The 20,107-nt window shown below is 46.3% G+C and overlaps 1 protein-coding gene across 4 annotated transcripts in view; it reads left to right on the plus strand.

Annotated features, from left to right (window-relative positions):
- The first annotated feature begins 219 nt into the window (after nucleotides 1–219).
- The window catches only part of LOC138527785 (inhibitor of apoptosis protein-like), a 268,461-nt gene continuing 248,573 nt past the window's right edge, over nucleotides 220–20,107 (plus strand). For 3 of the 4 annotated variants that reach the window (XM_069639068.1, XM_069639069.1, XM_069639071.1), the window contains exon 1: nucleotides 234–367. The gene's annotated coding sequence lies outside the window, so the exon portion shown is untranslated. Of the gene's footprint in view, nucleotides 368–20,107 lie in introns of all 4 variants that reach the window. The other variant, XM_069639070.1, reaches the window with a different exon arrangement.

The raw sequence follows: 20,107 nt of genomic DNA on the forward strand, positions 1-20,107 counted from the left end.
GCTTGAAATTAGTGTAGATGGCAAGCTAAGTAAAAAAACGAATCATAGCTACACGGCGCCCACTCTGAATTCGACTCCGACGTGCTAGCCTGGGGGCGTGGAGGGCGCGATTCGCAATAGCGATGATAAGAGCCGAACACTGAGGCGCCGCTTCGTCATCGCATTACTAAGCAAGCACGCAGTGTCGCGCGGGGAGCCCCGCCCTCGCGTTGCGACGTGAGATCTGGGGGGTAGGGTGGGTGTGCGGCTGGCTGGAATGCCCCTGTCCTGGCAAGGCAAGTGCTTAGCCCTCGCTGCTGCACTTTGCACGCAGGAACGTGGAAGATCAAGATGTGACATGGCGCACTGAACGCACGACTTCTCGCAGGTGAGAGGTGGCCAGGTTTTCCGAGGAAAGCATCCCGCACGGATTGAAGGTGCGGGCCCTGTCGTCTCCAGAGCCACCGCTTCTAACGCCGTTCGTGTCCGTGACAGACGGTGGTCTACTAGGCACTTTCCTCTCCTAGAAACCGTCTTTTGTTTTTGATGTTCCTCTATTACTGCGTATGTTACCTCAAAGTCCCGCCTCCTTCGTCCCATTTTTTTTTCTTCTTGAGTGGGACCAACCTCCATGACAGGAACCAGTCCTTCTCTTCCGCAGTAGGGATATGTGACGCGTGCCACCAAGTGACACGTGCCAATGGCAGGTGTGATATACCATGGCACCAAATTTCATCTTTGAGAAAAAAACTCAGCTGTGGATGTCACTATATGACAAAAATGTCATAAAAGGGGAAAGAAACACCTTCGCTCTATCGTTTTAAGATAAATATGAAAATCCGTTGCGGGACTCTTGCCTATTTCCTTAACCACTAAGCCACCACGTCGCTGTAGCAAACGTTATTTAAAAGCCACCTCCTTTGTGCACTGTTATGCGCTTCAATGTTAGTCCTTTTTTCTGTTTTAAGTCAAATCCTATTCTATAATGCTAAATTTAAAGAACCGTTTAATACACAATCTGTTACGGTCTAATGCTTCAAATGTCCAGTTGTATTGTTGACATGTTTTCCAAAACAGTATGGTAACAATATTGAAGTTTGTGTCTGTATGTATATTAATTCATACTTTTCACACTTAACTGTATGAAGTGTGATAAATACAGTACATGACTCTTTCCTTTCCAGTCTTGAACATTAGACACTGTTTTACTTCACGTTTTTTTTCTTGTTGAAAGTGTTCTTGTAAAAATATAATATGATTATATGCAAGTAATAAAAAATACAGTACAACTACAATTTACTGATAGCATTTATAACTTATATTGCAGAATATATGCCGTTGCACGCGGCTGGCTCTGGCCGCACGCAAGAACACGCGCTGCGGCACACGCTGTGGGGGCGTGTTGGCTCTGCTCCTACGAGCCCCTAAACTCAACACATCTCCCCCCTTCCAATGACACATAGTTACTCTAATACATAGTCTTGCAACCAAAGAGGTTTTCCCTCTCCTCCTTTCTACACTGGTATTAACATTTCTGTCTTGTTGAACACTTTTATCAACTCCTCCAGAGTCATATACCAACTCATTTTCATTGCCGTTGTCATTATCATTACCATTTTCCCCATCCTCTACTGCTTGACCATTGTTATTACATTTTACTAATCTGGACATGGACCAGCATTCTTCACCTTCCATTATGACCACATTTCCTCTTACTACAGCTATTTTCTTGGGCCCAATGAATTTGCTTTCGATGCATTTAGGGAACAACCTGGGTTTTTCTACATATACAAGTTCACCTTCTTTCCAAACCAAACTCTTGGATTTCTTTTCCATGTCAAACCTTTCCTTGTATTCATTTTGGACTTCTTTGATGAGTGTCATAATCTTATTCCTGTCAACATTCACACTCTTGGCCAAGTCAAGCCACCCTGGACAGAGTTTTGTGCCCGGCTGTCTGCCCTTGAGAGACATAAAAGGTGACACTTTGGTAACTGTGTGGGGTGTCGTGCAATAGTTCCAAACCATCTCTCTCAACACTTTCTGCCACTCCAAACCTGCTCCCATTGCTAACTGCAAACCTCCCTTCACAAATCCATTGGCCCTATCTACAGGCCCATTAGCCCTGGGTTGATAAAGTGCCGTTCTGTAGTGCCTTATGCCAAATTTTCTGAAGAACTCCACCATCTTGTCAGAACAAAATTGGACACCATTATCTGAGACTAATTCCGTGGGGAAACCTTTCCTGTAAAATGTTTCTTCAAAAAATGATGTTGGGCCGTGGTGTCCGCACCAATTGCCTTCCGCTCAATCCACTTTGAGTGGTAATCTACTAGCACAATTAAGTACTTGAGATTCTCCCCCAAATTCTGCAGTGGACCCATCAGATCCACAGCCACCTTTTTCCAGGGTTCATCCAGAACACTCACAGGTCTCATGGGTGCTTCCCTAACCACTTTACTCTTATCACTCCTCTCGCACTCTCTGCAGTTCTTAACACACCTCTATACTTCACTGTCAACTGCCGGCCACCAAAAAAATTCCCTGATGTATCTCTTGGTTCCTCCCATCCTTAGATGGCCTTGATTAGCTATAATCACCGATTTGGATCTAACGTTACTGGGTGGGACCACTTTATTACCCTTCCTGAGTTTTAGACCGTCTTCTGATAGACTCAGCTCATCCTTTATATCATAGAAGCAGTCACATTTTTTTTCTACTACATTTTTGTGAGGCCACCCTGTCTTGGTCCATACTTTGACCAGTTTTAATACAGGACCATCACCAATCTCCCACTCATCTTTACTTATGGCATTGTAGTCAATCTCATAAATACTCAAACCTTGCTCTAAAGGTACTTCCTCAGTATCTTTACTCTTCACCGGTAGCCTAGACAAACAGTTTGCTACTACATTGTCTCTACCAGCTATGTATACTACCTTGAAATCATAGGCTAGAAGTTCAATCATCCATCTAGATATTCTAGGTGATCTTTTGGCCCATTCCACACTACCTAGTAGTTGAACCAAAGGCTTGTGATCAGTTTTTACCGTAAAAGTTTGACCCTATAGGTAGAACTTGAAATGTGCCACAGCCCAAGAAACTGCCAGCGCCTCCCTATCAATAACAGTCGTTTTCTTCTGCTCCCTTCAATGGTCTAGAGGCAAAAGCAATGTTATGTTCAGTTTTACCAGAGTCCACCTGAGACAAAGCCGCACCTAGGCCCATATTGCTTGCATCAACCGATAAAATAGTTTTTCTTCCTGCCACAAACCCTCCCAAAGAGGGTGCTCGTACTATGCACTCTTTTATTTTTTTAAAGGCTTCTTGGCACTCACTCGACCACACAAACTTCATGTTCTTCTTCAACAACTCTCTCAACGGAGTGGAAATGGTGGCAAAACCATTTACGAATTTATGGTAGTACTCCGCCAGCCCCATGAATGAACGTAACTGATCTTTGTCTTGTGGCTGGGGAGCACTGCTAATGCTATCAATAAGAGACTTTTTTGGAGCAATACCATAATCCAGAAATTCTATGACCTAAATAGTCTTCTCTAACAGCAATTTTGCATTTTTTTCTTTGTACAGTTAAACCAGCTTCTCTAAGTCTGACTAAGACAGCCCTCAAAATCTCATTGTGTTCTGCTTCATTTTCAGCAAACACTAGTATGTCATCTTGGAATAACGTCACTTTCCTTAACCCTCTAAGAACTTCCTCCATCACACTTTGAAAAACAGATGCAGCGGAAGCTAATCCGAATGGCATGCGACTGTACTTAAATACTCCCTCAGGAGTGATGAAAGCAGTAAGATGCTGACAATCCTTGGACAAAGGAACTTGATGATATGCTGCTGACAAATCAATGATGGAAAATATCTTCGGTTCCCCCAGGGTGGAAAGGGTCTCGGATATGTTGGGAAGGGGACGTCTCTCCACAACAATGTTCCGATTGAGGCTGCGCAAGTCAACACATAGTCTCAGATTTCCATTTGCCTTGACTACTAGTACAATAGGTGATAACCATTCAGTTGCTGTTACTGGCTCAATTACTCCTTTGTCCACCAAATCATTAAACTCATAATGAAGCTTACTTCTCATCTTCAATGGCACTTGCCTTACCTTGTGTACCACCGGTTGTGCACTATTTTTAAGGTTAATGTGGTGTTCGAAATTTCTGAGTTTCCCTAATTTCTCAGAAAACACCTCAGGAAACTCTTTGGTCCAGACATCTTCCACTTCAGCAATAGTTACTGGTTGGGAGGCATTCGCCTGTATTCTTACACCCAAGTTCTTTTGTTCCTCCCAGCCTAATAAAGAGGCTCCCTTTTTTGCTACCAGAATGTTAGCCTGGCATTCTTTTCCTTTGTACCGCACACATGCGGAAAATTCTCCCAATACCTCTATTGTGGATTCTCCATATCCACAGGCTCTTACATCAGTGGGGCTGATTACGGCTTCGCTCTTCTTCAATATGTTCACTAAGGTATCCTGTGACACTATGGTCCAAGGGGAGCAAGTGTCAACTTTCATGACCAAACTGCGCCCATCAATAAGGAAGGTGTCTGCCGGTCCCTTCGCCTCACCTGAAATGGCCGAAATTTCAAAAACAAACTTGGGGCCTGGTTCCTGGGTACTCGATACTTCCTGAATATTGTAATTTCTCCTGACCGATTCTTCAATGCTGGGCCTGTTCTCCACTCTGGGTTCAAGAAGGTTGATTGAAGCAGCTTTACACACATTTGCAAAGTGCCCTCTACTCTTGCACTTAAAGCATTCGGCGAATCTGGCAGGGCACGACGGAAAGTTGGCACCATGTCTGGGGTTACCACATCTAGTACATGCATTCCTCGCAGTCCAATTTTCTTTCTTTCCCGTGGGAATGTTTGCCCTCTTCTTCTGATCTATGGCACAGACCGACATGGCTGGTGGAATTTGTTTGTCACTCTTGAGCTCCTTGACATATAAGGACGTCTGTTCAATGCTCCTGGCTAATTCAAGTGCCTCATCCAGCTTCATAACTTTGGCCAGTAACTTCTCTTGGATCCTGGCGTTATTGGTGCACCTGAGCAACTGATCCCTGATTAGTGAATCAGTCAGGTGCTCAAATTCACAAGAGTAACTCTGCGACCTCAAGCATGCAACATAGGATTCAACAGACTCCGACTGTTCTTGTACTCGCTGGAAGAATTTGTGCCTTTCGAAGCTGACGTTTTTTTTGGGTTCAAAATGGTCCTGTAGTTTTTTGGGAGCCAACGCATACTCATCCGCATCACCAGCCTCTAACACCTGGTCGCCAGCTAGTCCATCGAAGATCCTGCGTCCTTCCACGCCCAAGTTGTGGACCAAGAGGGCCTTTTTGCGAGCTGAGGAAAATCTGTCTCCGCCCATTGCCACCAGATAATTTTCAAATGTGTCCTTCCACCTGTCCCACCTGAGGGGGGGACAGCCTGGTTCATTGAGAAACGAATTGGGTGGCGGAATTGATGCAGCCATGGTGGACAAAGAATGGCACCGACTATGTAAATACAATGAAGGTGTGGCTGTGGTGGCTGTGATGTTGCTGGACTTGCAATGTCAAGTCAAATGACTATCAGTGCATTGATTTCTGCAGGAAACGATTTTCTCCGGTGTACAAGCCCCTCAATTTCAGCGAATAGAGCTTTATTGTTGCATGTGCCTTCCTGGGACAAAGTGTCTTTGTTGTTGCTCTGTTCTAGCGTTCCTTTATATCTCCCAGGCGTGGGAGTCCGGTTGCCAGGCAACTGATGTCACAATGGAGACCGGGGCTCGTAGGAGCAGAGCCGACACGTTGCCAGGCAACTGTCACAATGGAGACCGGGGCTCGTAGGAGCAGAGCCGACACATTGCCAGGCAACTGATGTCACAATGGAGACCGGGGCTCGTAGGAGCAGAGCCGACATGCCCCCACAGCGTGTGCCGCAGCACGTGTGCTTGCGCGCAGCCAGAGCCAGCTGACAGCCGCGTGCAACGGCACGAGCGTGGTGAAAAGCAGGGGCCTGCGCGCTAACAGCAGTGATCGCGCGACTCCCCCACGGCTCTCCTCCTTCCCAAAAATAAACGCTGACCTGCCTGGGTGGTCCGCCTCTTCACCCAAATGCTATACGCCGCCTTCCGTCATTCCGCCTGCTGGAGCTCATGCGGAAGGGGCAGAGCACCCCGCCGACACTGGGCACGGAGAGCAGATCGAGGCACAGCAGCTCCAAACGGGCACCCAGGGGTCCGTGAAACAAATCCTTGTCGCCAATATGAAGTAAATGATCCGGGTAGAATAAACAGTTCAGACTCCTTTAGTTAAGCTCAGCTCAACAGCGACAGCAGGCACCGTCCTTAAAGGCAGAACCCAACTGAAGCTTAAAGAACACACACAAACAATAACGCTCTGAGAACACATATAGATCGCAGTCGAGCCAAAGTCATAAAGCAAGTGAATGGAACACTGATTGATCTAAATCCACATCTTGAACTATGTTGCATATAATTCATTGCCCAATGCATGCTTACTATGTAAACATAAATAAGTAAACTCAACATTCACAATCTGTTACGGTCTAATGCTTCAAATGTCCAGTTGTATTGTTGACATGTTTTCCAAAACAGTATGGTAACAATATTGGTGTGTGTTTGTGTCTGTGTGTATATTAATTCATACTTTTCACACTTAACTGTATGAAGTGTGATAAATACAGTACATGACTCCTTTCCAGTCTTGAACATTAGACACTGTTTTACTTCACGTTTTTTTTTCTTGTTGAAAGCGTTCTTGTAAAAATATGATTATATGCAAGTAATAAAAAATACAGTACAACTACATTTTACTGATAGCATTTATAACTTATATTGCAGAATATATGCAGATTAATGTAAACTTTTTCATTCACAACTAAATCTTCAGATTTAGGTGAAACAGCACTTACTCATGATATTCATTGTTTGCTTATTAGGTGCTTATACAATAAGAAAATACTGTTTCAAAGCGCCCACAGGGCAGGGAGGGAGCAGGTGTGGGGAAAAAAAAAACTTTAAAACACAATATTTAAGAGCAGATGGGGGAAAAGATGGAAGAGACACACCTACCATACTTTGCATGTATTCAGAACGTGCAAGGAAGAGGAAGTGCTAGGCATGTTTAGTGCTACATGGACTGGGGCCGCGGGAGGTGTAAGTGAAAACCTTCAGGGCGGAGGGTGTGTAGATGCGAGTGCTGTGGATAGACAGGAGCTGGGCAGAATTGGTGTGGAGGTTTGGGCCTGAGGATGCATAAGGGCACATAACACCAATCGCAGCAACTGTGGGATTAACAGAGGAGTGAAGAAGGGAAGGAGGAGGAAAAGGGCAAAGTCTTAAGGAGCTTCTGGAATTTGAGAAGATCCTGCTCAATGCATAGAGGGTGGTTGAGGCTATTCCATAGGACGGAGCCCGCTGAGGAAAGTGAATGACCACCTACTCTGTTTAGCAAAATTCTTTACAGAGAGTTGGTGTATGAGGAACGTAGTGGTCTAGAGGGAGAGTATTTAGTGAGATAAAGTTGAAGATAGTGTAGTCCCGGGTCCCAGACAGCCTTGTGGATGATGCAGAGGGATTTGAATTTAATCAGTGCAGCAACTGGGAGCCAGAGAAGACTTTTTAGTGCAGGAGAGATGCAGTCGCTGGTCTTAAGGCCAAGGATAAGTCTCACTGCACTTTTCTGGATTCGATGGGGGGGTCGCAGAGTGCAAGATGGTACATTCAGGAGGAGGCTATTGCAGTAATCAAGCCTAGAGAGAACCAGTGCTTGGGTCACACTGAGACTCTGAGAGAACATGAGAAAAGGTAAAATTCCTTTGAGAAAGAAGAGCCGAAAGTGGGACTGTCTTGCCCAATGAAAAGTTTTTAGATGCTCTGCAAGGTAATGTAATATAATTGTTCATTTGTATAGCGCCTTTTCCCATTGGTATGGTCTCAAGTGTTGTAGGTGAATGCCCTTGGGGGACTAACGTTAATGGTTTGAGAAATTTGTCAGATGAGTTTAGAATACGTGTGCATTATGGTGTGGTCTCCTTTAAGGTGTGAAGACTGGGTAAGTCATTGAGCCATGTCAATAAATACAGCAGTATTCTGCACTGGGGCAGTGCATAAGCAGGGATCGAAGACCATACATGCTGTGTTTATGTCTCTGTTCGGGGCAGATAGGGCACCCGTGCACCCAGGCCCCCTTGTCCCATCGGGACACTACATGAATTATGGTCAATGCGAAGGAGGGTAGGGGTGGCCAAGTCTCTACCAGCTACCCATATCGAGCTGGCATGTGGATGGCTGCTGTAGGATCATCTGGATAGTATGCGCATGCAGGAGGTTCATTATGTGTCCAGCTAGACTGAATTTCTGTCATTGGGGATAGCTGCAATTTTATGGCAGAGGTGTTGTGCGATGTGTCTTAAGAGTGGTGTGTGGTGGCAGGTGTGTGTGGGTGGGCAATTTTTCAAGAACATGGAGTTTGATACGTACCCGTATACTCTTGCTTTGTTTCCTGTTTTCGTAGATGTGGTGTGCATTCTGTCCTGTTGTCTGCTGGAGTTTATTTTCTCTGCTCTCGGTACATTTTATTTGCAGGTTCATTGCTGCACCAGCCTACCTGAGAGGTGCTTGAATAACCCAATGCGAGGCATGGGTTTGGTGCCTGATCGAAGGTTTTGGTTGGGTTGGTAATGGAGTAGTTTCTGTTGGAGGTATTCTGGGCCTGTCTTGTGGAGGGCACGGTGGGTGATGCGCATGACTTTGAAAGTGGCCCATCGCCCGACAGGGAGCAAGTGGAGGACATGGTGGTAGGGTGTTATGTGCTCTCTGGAGTCATGGTTCTGGAAGAGCCTAGCTGCAGTGTTTTGGACCTGTTGGAGCTGTCTGAGTTGATATTCAGGGCACCCAGGTAACATGAATTCCCATAGTCCATGCTGAAGAGGACGATGGCCATGATTGCGGGGACTCTGTGAGGTTACGAGAAGTAAGACCAGATGCATCTGAGAATGCAGAGGTGTAGATAGCAAGATTTGGGCACAGTTAATGTGGTGAGAGTGTCCGATCAGTGTCCATGGTGCATCCCAGGTTCTTAACTGCATTTGATGCGGCATGGGGAGGACCTAGGGAGGATGGCCAAGGGGTGGGTTGGAGAAAGAGAGCCGTCTTCCCACAGATCATGATTTCTGTTTTTCCGGGGTTGAGGAAGAGGTAGTTGCCGGGAGGTCTGAAGTTAAGTAAAAAGCTGTGGGTAAGGGATGTGTTAATGAGAAATTGCGCAGTCTGCATTGCAGGCTTGTTGCTCAGAGTGTGAGATGGAGAGGTGTGATTTGTGGAGGATGACGACTGCTCTGCAAGTTCTGTTATGGGTGAGTGTGTAGTCTGGGGGGAATGCCTTGTGTGCGATAGGTCGGAAGTCATCAGAGAAACAGGTTTATGTGATGAAAGGGATGTCTGGACTTTCTGAGGAAATGAGGTCATATATGTTGTCGCTTTTTGGCGACAGATCTGGTGTTAATGGGGATGCATGAGAGTAATGAGTGGGGGCGGGTGTTGTTTGCCCCTGGAAAGGCGGGCTATGGAGTGCCTGTGGGGGGGTGGTGGTGGAGGGCAGGAAAGGGATCCCCTGGTGGGGCCCCCATTGGGTGGTGCAGTATGAATAAGGGAGAGGGTAGGGCGTGCAGGGAGTGGGAGAGTGGGTGGAAGTAGATGGGGAGAGGTAGTTGGGGGAGGGTGAGCTGTCTCTGATGTCATGGTGGGATGGGGAGGCTCTGAGTAATCTTGAATGTCAGAAAGGAGTGCTCATGATGGACTGTTCCAAGGAAGGAGGATTGGAGTGGTGGTAAAGGGAAGAGTGTGAGAGGGGATTGCAGGTGTGGAGTCAGGAGGGTAGGGGTCAGGAGAAGGTGCAGGGTGGTGAATGGGGTTCCTGAGGGTTGTTGTTGATGAAAGGGGTTTGGAAGAAAGGAAGGATGTAAGGTCTTACATGAAGATGGGTTTCTGATTTCCAGGGGATTGTCGAGAGGAGTGAAGGCGGTTAGTGATGACGGAGTTGAAGAAAGTGTTGAAGGTGGATTTCACTGGATTGTGAGAGTTGGCGGAAGTCGTAATGGTGTAGGTGAGGGGTGCATGCAAGGATCTGGGGGAGAGGTGTGCAGAGATCAGAGGGTCTTTGTGTTTCAAATTCTGGTGTTTGAGGGGGTTCTTTGGTACCTGTTTGTTTATTTGCTTAAATAGCTATAGCGCACCAAACCCAAAGGTATCTGGGCGCTTATCTTGGGTACGTAATTGCAGTAATATACAAAAACCATAGATAATACAATACAAAATAATTACAATAATATACATATAAAATTACAATAATTACAAAAAAGTAGATAATATAATAGGAGATACATGGTAGTTACAAAAAATATACAGAATTATACAACGTGCAGAAAATGTACAAAAGTTGCAGGATCAAGACATAGTTAAGGTAGAGGATTGCAACAGGTCAAGGTGACCTCTGGGGGTATCATACCTACGCAATGGGCAGAATCGGTGAGGATGCTAAGACGTGATCATGATGATAGACAATGGTCCTTAGTTTGATTGTGAAAACAACCAAGTTTTTACTTTGTTCCGGAATGATAGGAACGTGGGATCGGACCTTAGCGCCGGGGGTAGTTTGTTCCAGGTCTTGGCTGCAAGCACTGGAAAGCTGGATCCCCCTGCTTTGATGAGTTTATATTTTGGGATATTGAGACAGTGGGCATAGTTGGATCTAGTCAGTCTAGAGAGTTCCTTTCTGGAGAATTTGTTTATCAAATACTTCGGTGCTGAATTGTTTAGGCACTTGTGAGTGATCATAAGTGTTCTAAAGGTGATCCTGCCTTCGATGGAGAGCCAGTTGATATTTTGATGGGTTTGTGAGATGTGGCTGGAGCGCGGGATATTAAGAGCCGTTCTAAGCGCATTATTTTGCAAAACATGTAGCTTGTTAAGGTTTTCTGGCTGGTGCCCAAGTAGAGAGTGTTGCAATAATCCAGTTTGGACAGTATGAGGGCTCTTCCATGGGTGATACAGCGATCAATGGTCAAGAACGGTCTGCAAGCGTTTGTTTTGTTGTGTAGGCTGTTGAGGATGAGGTGAATTTGTCTTTGGAGAGTTAAGGTCGAGTCGAGATAGAATGCTCAGTCTGCTTCCTTGTCAAACTTGATGAGGTTGCCATCAATATTGAAGGAGGCGTATTTAGGACCAAGCTTGTTAAGTCTTAACTTGAATCCGATGAGAAGGAGCTCTGTTTTGTCATCGTTGAGGCAAAGGCCATGATTGGCCATCCAAGCTTGTATTTTGCTGTAGATTTAATTTAGGAGAGTGGTATCTGATTGGTAATCGCCTGACAGTGATAAGGATTTTCGTATCATGAGCGTATGATATGCCTAACTAATCTAGGTGGTCAAATAGGAGCTTGGTGAATATATTGTAGAGGGTGGGGGATACACAAGAAAGAGCCCTGTAGCACTCCATAGGGGAAGGGATGGTTGACGCAGTGGGGGGAATAAAGCTCTCATGGATCTGTCCGCCAGGAAGGACTTGACCCATACTGCAGCTTTATTGGAGAAAGAGGCGGCTATGGTGAGGTGGTTAGTTAAGATATTATGGTCGAACGCTGTCGACGGGTCCAGTAGTAGGAGTAGAGCAGGTTTTCCATTGTCTCTAGCCTCATTCATTTGGATTTTCAGATCCAAGAGGGTTGACTCTGTCCCATGTCTTGGTCTAAAGCCAGATTGTCTGAGGCCTAGGAGATTATTAGTCTCCAGGTGATTTTGAATCTGGATATAAGCAGCCTTGCCTAACATTTTTAGGAGAAAAGGCACAGTGGTGATTGGCCTGAAGTTAGTGGGGACATTAGGATCTAAGTTAGGTTTTTTTTGATGAGGGGCATGACCCAAGCGTTTTTGAGATTTTTGGGAACAGTACAGGAGGCAAAGGATGCATTTATAAAGGGAGTGATAAAAGGGGCAAATTAATTTGCTCCTTCTTTTATGATGGAGGCTGGGCATATGTCTCCTTGGCACCTGCAAGGCTTAAGACTTCTAATGATGGACTCAACCTCTGATGTAGTGACGTGGGTACATTTGAATGCTTTGACTTGACTGGTGGGTGTGGCATTTTGGGAGTTCATATTAGACAGTCTAGTCTTTGTGTTGCAGGTAGCTGATAGGCTAGGCCTTTTTGCTTCGAATTTCTTTTTTTTTTTTTGATTGGAGTAGTGTGATTTTATTGAGTAAGGCGTTTTGGATGCTGGTGCACCAAACACCATCTTTTTTTGCAGGAGTCTGGAGGGGTGCTAGGAGATTCCAATTCTTTGAGGATGGTAACAAGCTCCTTAGTACTGGATTTGGTATTGGATAGTCTTTTTTTAAATTATTATTATTTTTTTTATTCTCGGCATTGGATATTCTAATGTTGTAGTTTTCCCTATTTGTTTCTAAGATGGCTGTTTTGTAAGTGGCACTTGTAAAAGTTAACCTTATTCTGCTTAGAGGTTTTCTTTTCCACGACGCCTCTGCGTCTTTTAGCTTTGCGTAATGTTTTTAGTTCAGAAGTGAACCATTTATTAAGGTGTACTGGGGGTTTGGCTTTCCTTAATTTGAATGGGGCTAATTGGTAAGGTCCTTCAGTAGATTTTGATTGTATAGTTCAACCAATGTGGCCGGGTTAGAGTTGGGCGGCAGCTGTTGATAGGTTGAAGTAAAGGGAGCATGCCTTCTAATGAGATTAGTCGATTATTCCTGGTTAGAGCAGGTGGGGCTTGGCTATCCTTGGGTGGTGCTTGTTTGGAGTCATTGATTTCAAAGGTAATAACATTATGGTCTGACCAAGCGCATGTTGTGTTAGAGGGGATTTTAGTGTTGCAGTTAGTCTGCTACCCAATCTAGAGTGCTGCCTTTGCAGTGTGTAGGATCGGAGATCCTCAGGGAGAAGCCTAATTCTGAGATGGTATTTTGGATGACTAAGGCATTGGTGTCTCAGTTGTCGTACAGCCCTAGGTTCAGGTCCCCTAAAAGCAAAATTTGAGACCTAGGTTTTGTGTTTTGAGATAGGCCAGTTATATCTTCCTCAAATGAGGATAGTTGGCCCGGTGGTCTGTATAGGGTATGGAAAAGGAGCGTGGCTCAGACGATAGAGAGAGTTTCACAGAGAGGAGTTATCAGCTTCTCTGATGGCCAGGTTTTTTTTGGCAATGATGGCTACCCCACCTCCCTTCTTGGCGGTTCTGTGGCGTGTGTGCGTGTGTGTGTGTGTGTGTGTAGGTTGGTGGGGTGGCCCAGGAAGGGGTGTTGGTAAGGGAAGCATGAGTGGCGCTAAGAGATACCAAGACTGAGGAGTGAAGGGGTCGGGGGAGGGTGGTTGCAACGGTGTTAGTGGGCAGTGTGGGAAGGTTAGGGCTAAGGTTTGTGAGGGGGCAGAGGGAGGTGTCTGAGGGGGCAGTTCTCCCCCCAAATGGCTGGATGTGTGGAGGGGCAGTGGGGACTTGTCCGCAGAGCAGTTGGCCATATTTCTGGTGCACCAAAGTGCCTCTCTGATCTGGGAGTTGGTTTTCATGGTGGATATAGCATGTTGCATCTGCTCTTGTAGTTAGAAAGGCTCATTGGGGGCTGGGGGTGCCTCCCTATCATTGTACTCCAAGGAGGCTAGATTAGGGAATGAGGCAAAGCTTGAGAAGCTGCTGTAATCAAGATGATGGCTACAGGGAGATTCATTGCAATGGCTATTCTCAGAATGCAACTAGATTTTATACAGTAGTGAACTTCAAAGCGCTGCTAGCGTGGGATCGCTGGAGAAGTTCAAGTACAGCTAGAGTTAAACAGTGACTGCACTCAGAATGCAGCTAGGTTCAGTGCAGCTCAGTGGCAGTTAGGTTTAACACAGTGCTGTGGTTCAAGCACAGCTAGAAATAAAGCAAATGCTACCCTCAAATTACAGCTAGCTTCATTGCAGAGGCTATACTCAAATACAACTAGAAATAACACAGTGGCAGATTCAAAGTGCAGTTTAATTCACTGCAGCTATGTTCAACACACTGGCTATACTAAAAAAAATCAGTTGCTTTTTTTTTTTATACAGTGGCTATTGTAAGGGTGCAGAAGTAGACTCGGCACACAAAGGTGGCATGCTTGTTGGTATAGACTTATATTGGACTGATAATAAGCAAGTACCCTACCTGTCCCTGAGACTAAGAGGGTTTTCCCTGCCTAAGCCAAAACTAGGTATAATGTCGGAATGTCTGTCACAAGTATAAAGACCACTGTCCTGTGTCCTAAACCTATTTCCGTCCCTTAAACTTCAACAGAAAACCAATAACTAAACTACACCCTGCTTACAACAGGATGACACCCTTCTTCGGGAGGCTTTAGGTAGTTCATAGTTCCAAAACAATATTGGGAAGGCGTCTCCCTTCCCCAAGCGTTCCTCAGCTTCTCTTTATCAATAGTCTCTATCAAAGTCCTGTCTTCTGACAAAGGATATGACTCCCTTCCTCTGGTCTTCTCGCGATTTGTGCCAAAAGGGTCTCCCCCCCCTTGGGCTTTCTGTGACCTTTGCTAAAGAGTCTCTCCTCTTGGACTTCTTGTAACTTGTGTCAAATGTTCTTTGCTCCTGGTCTTCTCGTAACTTATGCCAAAGGTTCTCTTCCCCTGGACCTCTCGTGCTTCATGCCAAAGGTTCCCTTACCCTGGACTTCTCTTCTTGTTCTGTGGTTCCCAGACCCCTTTTTCAACTCTGTAATGTATCTTAACTAGGCCCGGTTCACTAACCTGCCAACCCTCTTTCATTCTCTCTGGGGTACTCTTTCACCCCTCCCTTAATTTGGCTGCGTTGATGTTTGGGTCCTTGACCCCTCTTTCAGCTTTGCAATCTCTTTTAACTAGCCCCGGTTCACTATCCTGCAACACCTCTCTTTCAGTCTCTTTGGCGGGCTCTTTCACCCCCTCCATTCTCAACTTTGCTCTCTTCAGTGTTTGGGTCCACCCTTCTTTCAGCTTTGCAATCTTTTATATAGGCCCTCTTCACTATCGTGGAAGGCCTCTCTTTCAGTCTCTTTGGGGCGCTCTTACACCCCCTCTGTTCTCAACCTCTCTCTCTTCGGTCCCACTGCGACGAGAAATATGGCTCTGCACTTCCTCACAACCACTGCCTCTGGGGTATCCGTGTGCCTTCCCGGTCCCCCTCCCCATACCTTTTGTACTTGGTCTGCGAGGGTTCTGTTCCTCTGCAACACTAGACAGTTTCCCCATGGCTCTCAGTCTTCGTTCAGTGTTCAGCAACTGTATCACGCTGGTTTGTTTCTGCGTGTCGGGTCTTGCCTGGACCACTCGGGAGACTTTGCTTCTGCCACCGGAACCCACAACCATGTAAGTCGTGTTGCTTCCCTGCCTTGTGGTTCTCTGCCTCTGTTCCAGGCAGCCGGGTCTGCCAACGGACCTCTCCTCCTTGGCATTCGGCTCCCCGGCGGTAAACTGCTCTGGGGCAGGGCAGACTCCATGGGGACCCTTGTGAGTGTTTATTTCCTGACTGCTTTCTAATTTCCAATAGCTAGCATGGTCGTATCGGATTCGCGTAAGGCTCTGCATTGCCCTGGTCTTCCTGGTGATAGTACTTTTGAAGTTATCCATATTCACTCTTCCTCGTCATAGTTTTGCCTGATAAATACAATTACTATGTATAACGAAATTAGTTTAAGCAAGAGAAGAGAGTATGGGGGTATCAGAGTTCAACAAATACAAGTACCCCCACCTCCCAGAGAGGGGGTCCCCACCCATGGGATCCTCCGCTGAGTACCACCCACAGGGGGACTTTCGGGTAGCGGCCTCACCTCCCTGGCCCCATGGGAAGGGTCTCTCTCCCGGGGAGAAGTGACGACATTGCAGGATTTGTCATACTATACTCAGAGATGCAGCTAAATTCAGTGGCTATACTAAAAAATACAGCTGATATTTTTTATTTATTTATTGCTTAAAACAGTTTAAAACAAAACTTTTAGCAAGTCCAATCCAATCATTTCCCCAGTTATCTCCCGCGTTTATTATCACCCAGTTCCGTCTTTGTCCTCGGTCCTTTAAGCCAGTGGTCAGGCTTTGTGAAAACAGTTTCCAAAAATGTCACCAAGGCAATCGACTTGCTGATTTTGTCCCCTCTCAAAGCCGGCCCCACCAGTCTTCAGCTGAGAGTGAGTGTGCCGATTCCACAAATTTAGCAAAGTGCAGCAACCTCAGTTCTGTTCGACCAGTACAGGGGGTGCAGAGATGGGGAAGAGTTTCCAAAACGCCCGGTCCCTTACAGAACCTACACCATGAAGGTTCTGAGCTGCCACCCGCTTTTGCCATAATGATTTCCCTAGTACGATATAAGTTGAATCTAATCCTCCTCAGCTGGGTTTTGAGTTCTGAAGTGGCTATCAGGGAATGTGTTGATGTAGGCCGGCGTCAGGCCTTTCATATGCTAGTTGGGGGAATAGTGTTGGCTTATTCGCTTTGTCAGAATTGTTAATCCAGTCTCTCTTCCATAATCTTTTCTTAACCTTCGCTGGTTTTGCTAGCAACTCATCCACTGATGACCCCAGATCTTCCAGAAGCGATCTTCGGGTCTGATCCCACTGCGTCCTCCCGCCTTACTGTTTCTTGACTGTATTTTGCTTTTTATTAGCTGAACATCTGCGGGGAGTTGGGGTCTGAATAGTTCCCAAACAATGCCCTTAAGTGAGATCAGACCCATTTCTCCTCTTGCAACCGGAATTGGAATGGACTTCGGCAGAGCTAGGGCTTTTTTCCAGAAGCGCCCTTCTAGAAGTGGCCATTCGGACACTGGGGTAGTACATCCGCCCCATATGTCAACGATGGCACCACTTTCGCTTTGTAGAAGTCGATCAGTGGCGTTAAGGAGAATCCACAGAATCTTTGCTTCAAGATTTTGGCTTGGTTTGCCACAGCACACATTTTTTAAGGATTTTAGTAGTTTTACCATACGCCCGAGTTTTGCAGATCGGCACTCCCAGATATTTAAAGGAGTCAGCTACTTCAATTTTCTGACTCCCAAGACGCCAGGTAAATATGTTATGGTCTTTCCCTCCGCTTCTCTCCATGACCAGGATTTTGGTTTTCGCTATGATGATTTGCAAGCTGTTGGCCGTAGTATATTCAATCAAGTTGTTTAATTGCCTCTGTAGACTGACTGACGTAGAATCTAACAGAGCCATGTCATCTGCATAGAGGAGCTGATTTACCTCCGATTCATGGTGGGGAAACACCTGATGTTAGCCATTGAGGGAGCCAGGTCTGAGATGAATAAATTGATGAATAAATTGAATAATGCCGGTGCCAAGGAGCAGCCTTGGTATCTTCTCAACTGGCCCGATGCATTCAACCTGATTCTACACAACGACTTGGTATGAGGGGACATGATCTGATCGACCAGGTCCTCCATGCAACTCCATAGCAGAAGTTTGTTCCAAAGCCTGCTTCTGCTGATTCCGTCGAAGGCTCTTGAAAGATCGGCAAAGGTGATATAGGTCTTCTGGTCTCGTTCCTGGGCTCTGCACATCAGTAGCTACAAAAGAAAGATTGGGGGTGAGGTCCCCAAGCCTTTAGTGAAGCCAGCTTCAAAAGGATCTCGTCGGCCTTCCTCCATCGACCACTTGGAGAGTCTGCCTAGAAGAAGGGTGGTGTAGAGTTTTCCCAACACATCGAGTAGTGCAATCGGATGGTAATTATTAGGATCACCTCAATCTCCTCTTGTAGATTGGAATCACATTAGCCTCACACCAAGAGTTCGGAATAGCTTTTGAGAGTAGGATCTCCTTCAAAATTTGATGGAGGATCTGCGCCCATTGCTCTGAATTTGTTTTAAGCATTACATTCGAAATACTGTCAGGCCCCGGCACGCACAAGGGTTTTGCATGAGTTCTTGGGTCGATCAAGTCAGCAACTTCGTAATTCAGGGTCCATGTTAGGCGCAGACACAGGGCCTCTTTCGCTATGTTGTTTTCTGAGAAGAGGCTCTTGAAGAAGGAGACCAATTGCGCCTTCTGCGACTAGCCAGGTCCTGTTGAATTGATTATGGACCAGATGGCAGATGAGGTTTTGTCTCTTAAAGTGCACAAGTTCCTCTGGGCATCACTTAGGAGCAACTCTTTTCTTCGCCCTATTATCCAATTTGTATAGGCATTCATTAAGGCAGTGATGGGTTTTCCCCGTGGATGTAGCTGTCGTGGGCATGCAGATGATCAGATGGTAGCCCCAAACCTTTACCATTCTTATCCTGGAAAGGCACCAAGAGTGCATGTATTCAGCAGTTTAACGGCCATCACAGGAGGGTTTGAACAAGGTGTTTCTCACCAGGGACTGGCTCAACCTCTCCACGTCCAATTTCGACATCTTGAGCTTCACTCAATTGTTTATTTGCTCAGCCTGAGATGTCATACAGAGGACAGGCCTCCTCTTTTCATACCTCCAGCACGCCTTAAGCAAGTTGTGGTCACTTGCCCGAGACGGTATCACTTCAAAAGATGTTAACAGTTCTATTAAATCTTGTGATAAAAATACATAGTCTCCTCTTAAAGTTGCTGTTTAGGATGTGGAGATCACAGGACTTCATTAATGATGCCTAGTCCCTGCCTCTATTGGCCACGTTGCGCGCCCCTATATTGAGGCTGTTGATGTTTGCTGTTTGGTCATCTCCGCATTGAGAATTTAGGTCTCCACACAAAATAACTGTGGAGTTTTCCAGTAGGTATGCATCGTCAACAGTTGTACTGATGATGTTGAGCATCTGCTTTGACCTGATCTTTAACAGGTTCCAGTAGATATTGATTAAGGATAGATGTCTGCACCCAGTTGGCCGCGACAGTGCTGATGGAATCTTCTTTTTCAGGATAGTAAGCTGGACATGTGGGCTGTGGTTGGAAGAATGAATTATTCCAAAGCCTGTTCTCGCCCTGAGCCTGCCATCGGTCAGCCTCGCCAAGTTACCCGTGCCGGATTTAAGAAACACTTGTAGCCATCTAGGACTGTTTTCTTTTAACAGCCAAACTTCTTGAAGGCATATAAAGTCTGCCTCTGACCACTGTGTCTCCCCTGGCTTCAAGTGTGAGAAGCCCAGTGTGTTCCATGAAGTAAGAGCGAAGCAGGCCCATCCACTTGTTTGCCTATACAAATGGCTCGGTCCTGCGTGCCTCCGACATCTAGGACTATGAGCTCTCCTCCAGCAGGTCAGATGGTTTGTGTATACCAGTGTTTGCAGGGCGGAAGGGATGGAGTTCCAGGGCCCCATTATAGTAATGGTAAGGTTCGAATTGCTTAATAGCTGGTGCAGGCCTTTGGGCTTTGACCTCTCCTGGTCTGACTCTTAATCGCTCGGCTCCTTTTCTCCACATCCACCATCGCCCTGATCCATAGCAGCGTGTGGAGGTGTCCTCCGCCTCCCCCCCCCCCCCCCCCTGTCCTCCCTCGCTCTCCATCTTTTGAGTTATCACTGCCCAGCCTAAGATCTATTGGCTTTGGGTGCCTCAGTGCTCTGTGAGGTCATAACCTAGAGATAGCAAGGACGTTGCCGAAGCCATCAGCAGGTTTTTGACCACCCTTGAGTGCAAATGCAAGGAAACAAGAAACCAGATCTTCTTGGATGAATTCCACTATTGTGAAGTCATTTGAAGAAAGTTGGTGTGAAGGTGGATGCTGTGGCAGAGATTTAGCACATTGTGTTGATTTAGAATGCACTCCACCTCCTGGTCAATCACCCTCTCCAATGTAAGGCAGCACAGAGCCCCTTCGGCTAGTTTGAAAAGCTGTGGCCATCCTGGTCTACGTATCGCCAAGTCCGATTGAGCCTTTTGTCTGTGGTTGCTTAAAAAGCTAGCCGGTCTTGGGCAAGGTTTGGTCGGCACTCTGGCCTCCTTCACCGAGCCAAGACTGGGTGGGCCAGAGATTTCCCATTGTTTGCTGGGGCCGACCTTAAGCCCCCCCCCCCTGCCTCTGGTCCAGCCAGAGTAATCGTGGCACATTTCTTGATTGCGCTCTCTCTTTTCCAATGTCAGAAAATGTTGAGTGTCTGCCCTGATGGTGCTGCTAGGGG

Source organism: Ambystoma mexicanum, chromosome 7q, assembly GCF_040938575.1.
Source record: "Ambystoma mexicanum isolate Mex_15411 chromosome 7q, UKY_AmexF1_1, whole genome shotgun sequence".
NCBI lineage: Eukaryota > Metazoa > Chordata > Amphibia > Caudata > Ambystomatidae > Ambystoma > Ambystoma mexicanum.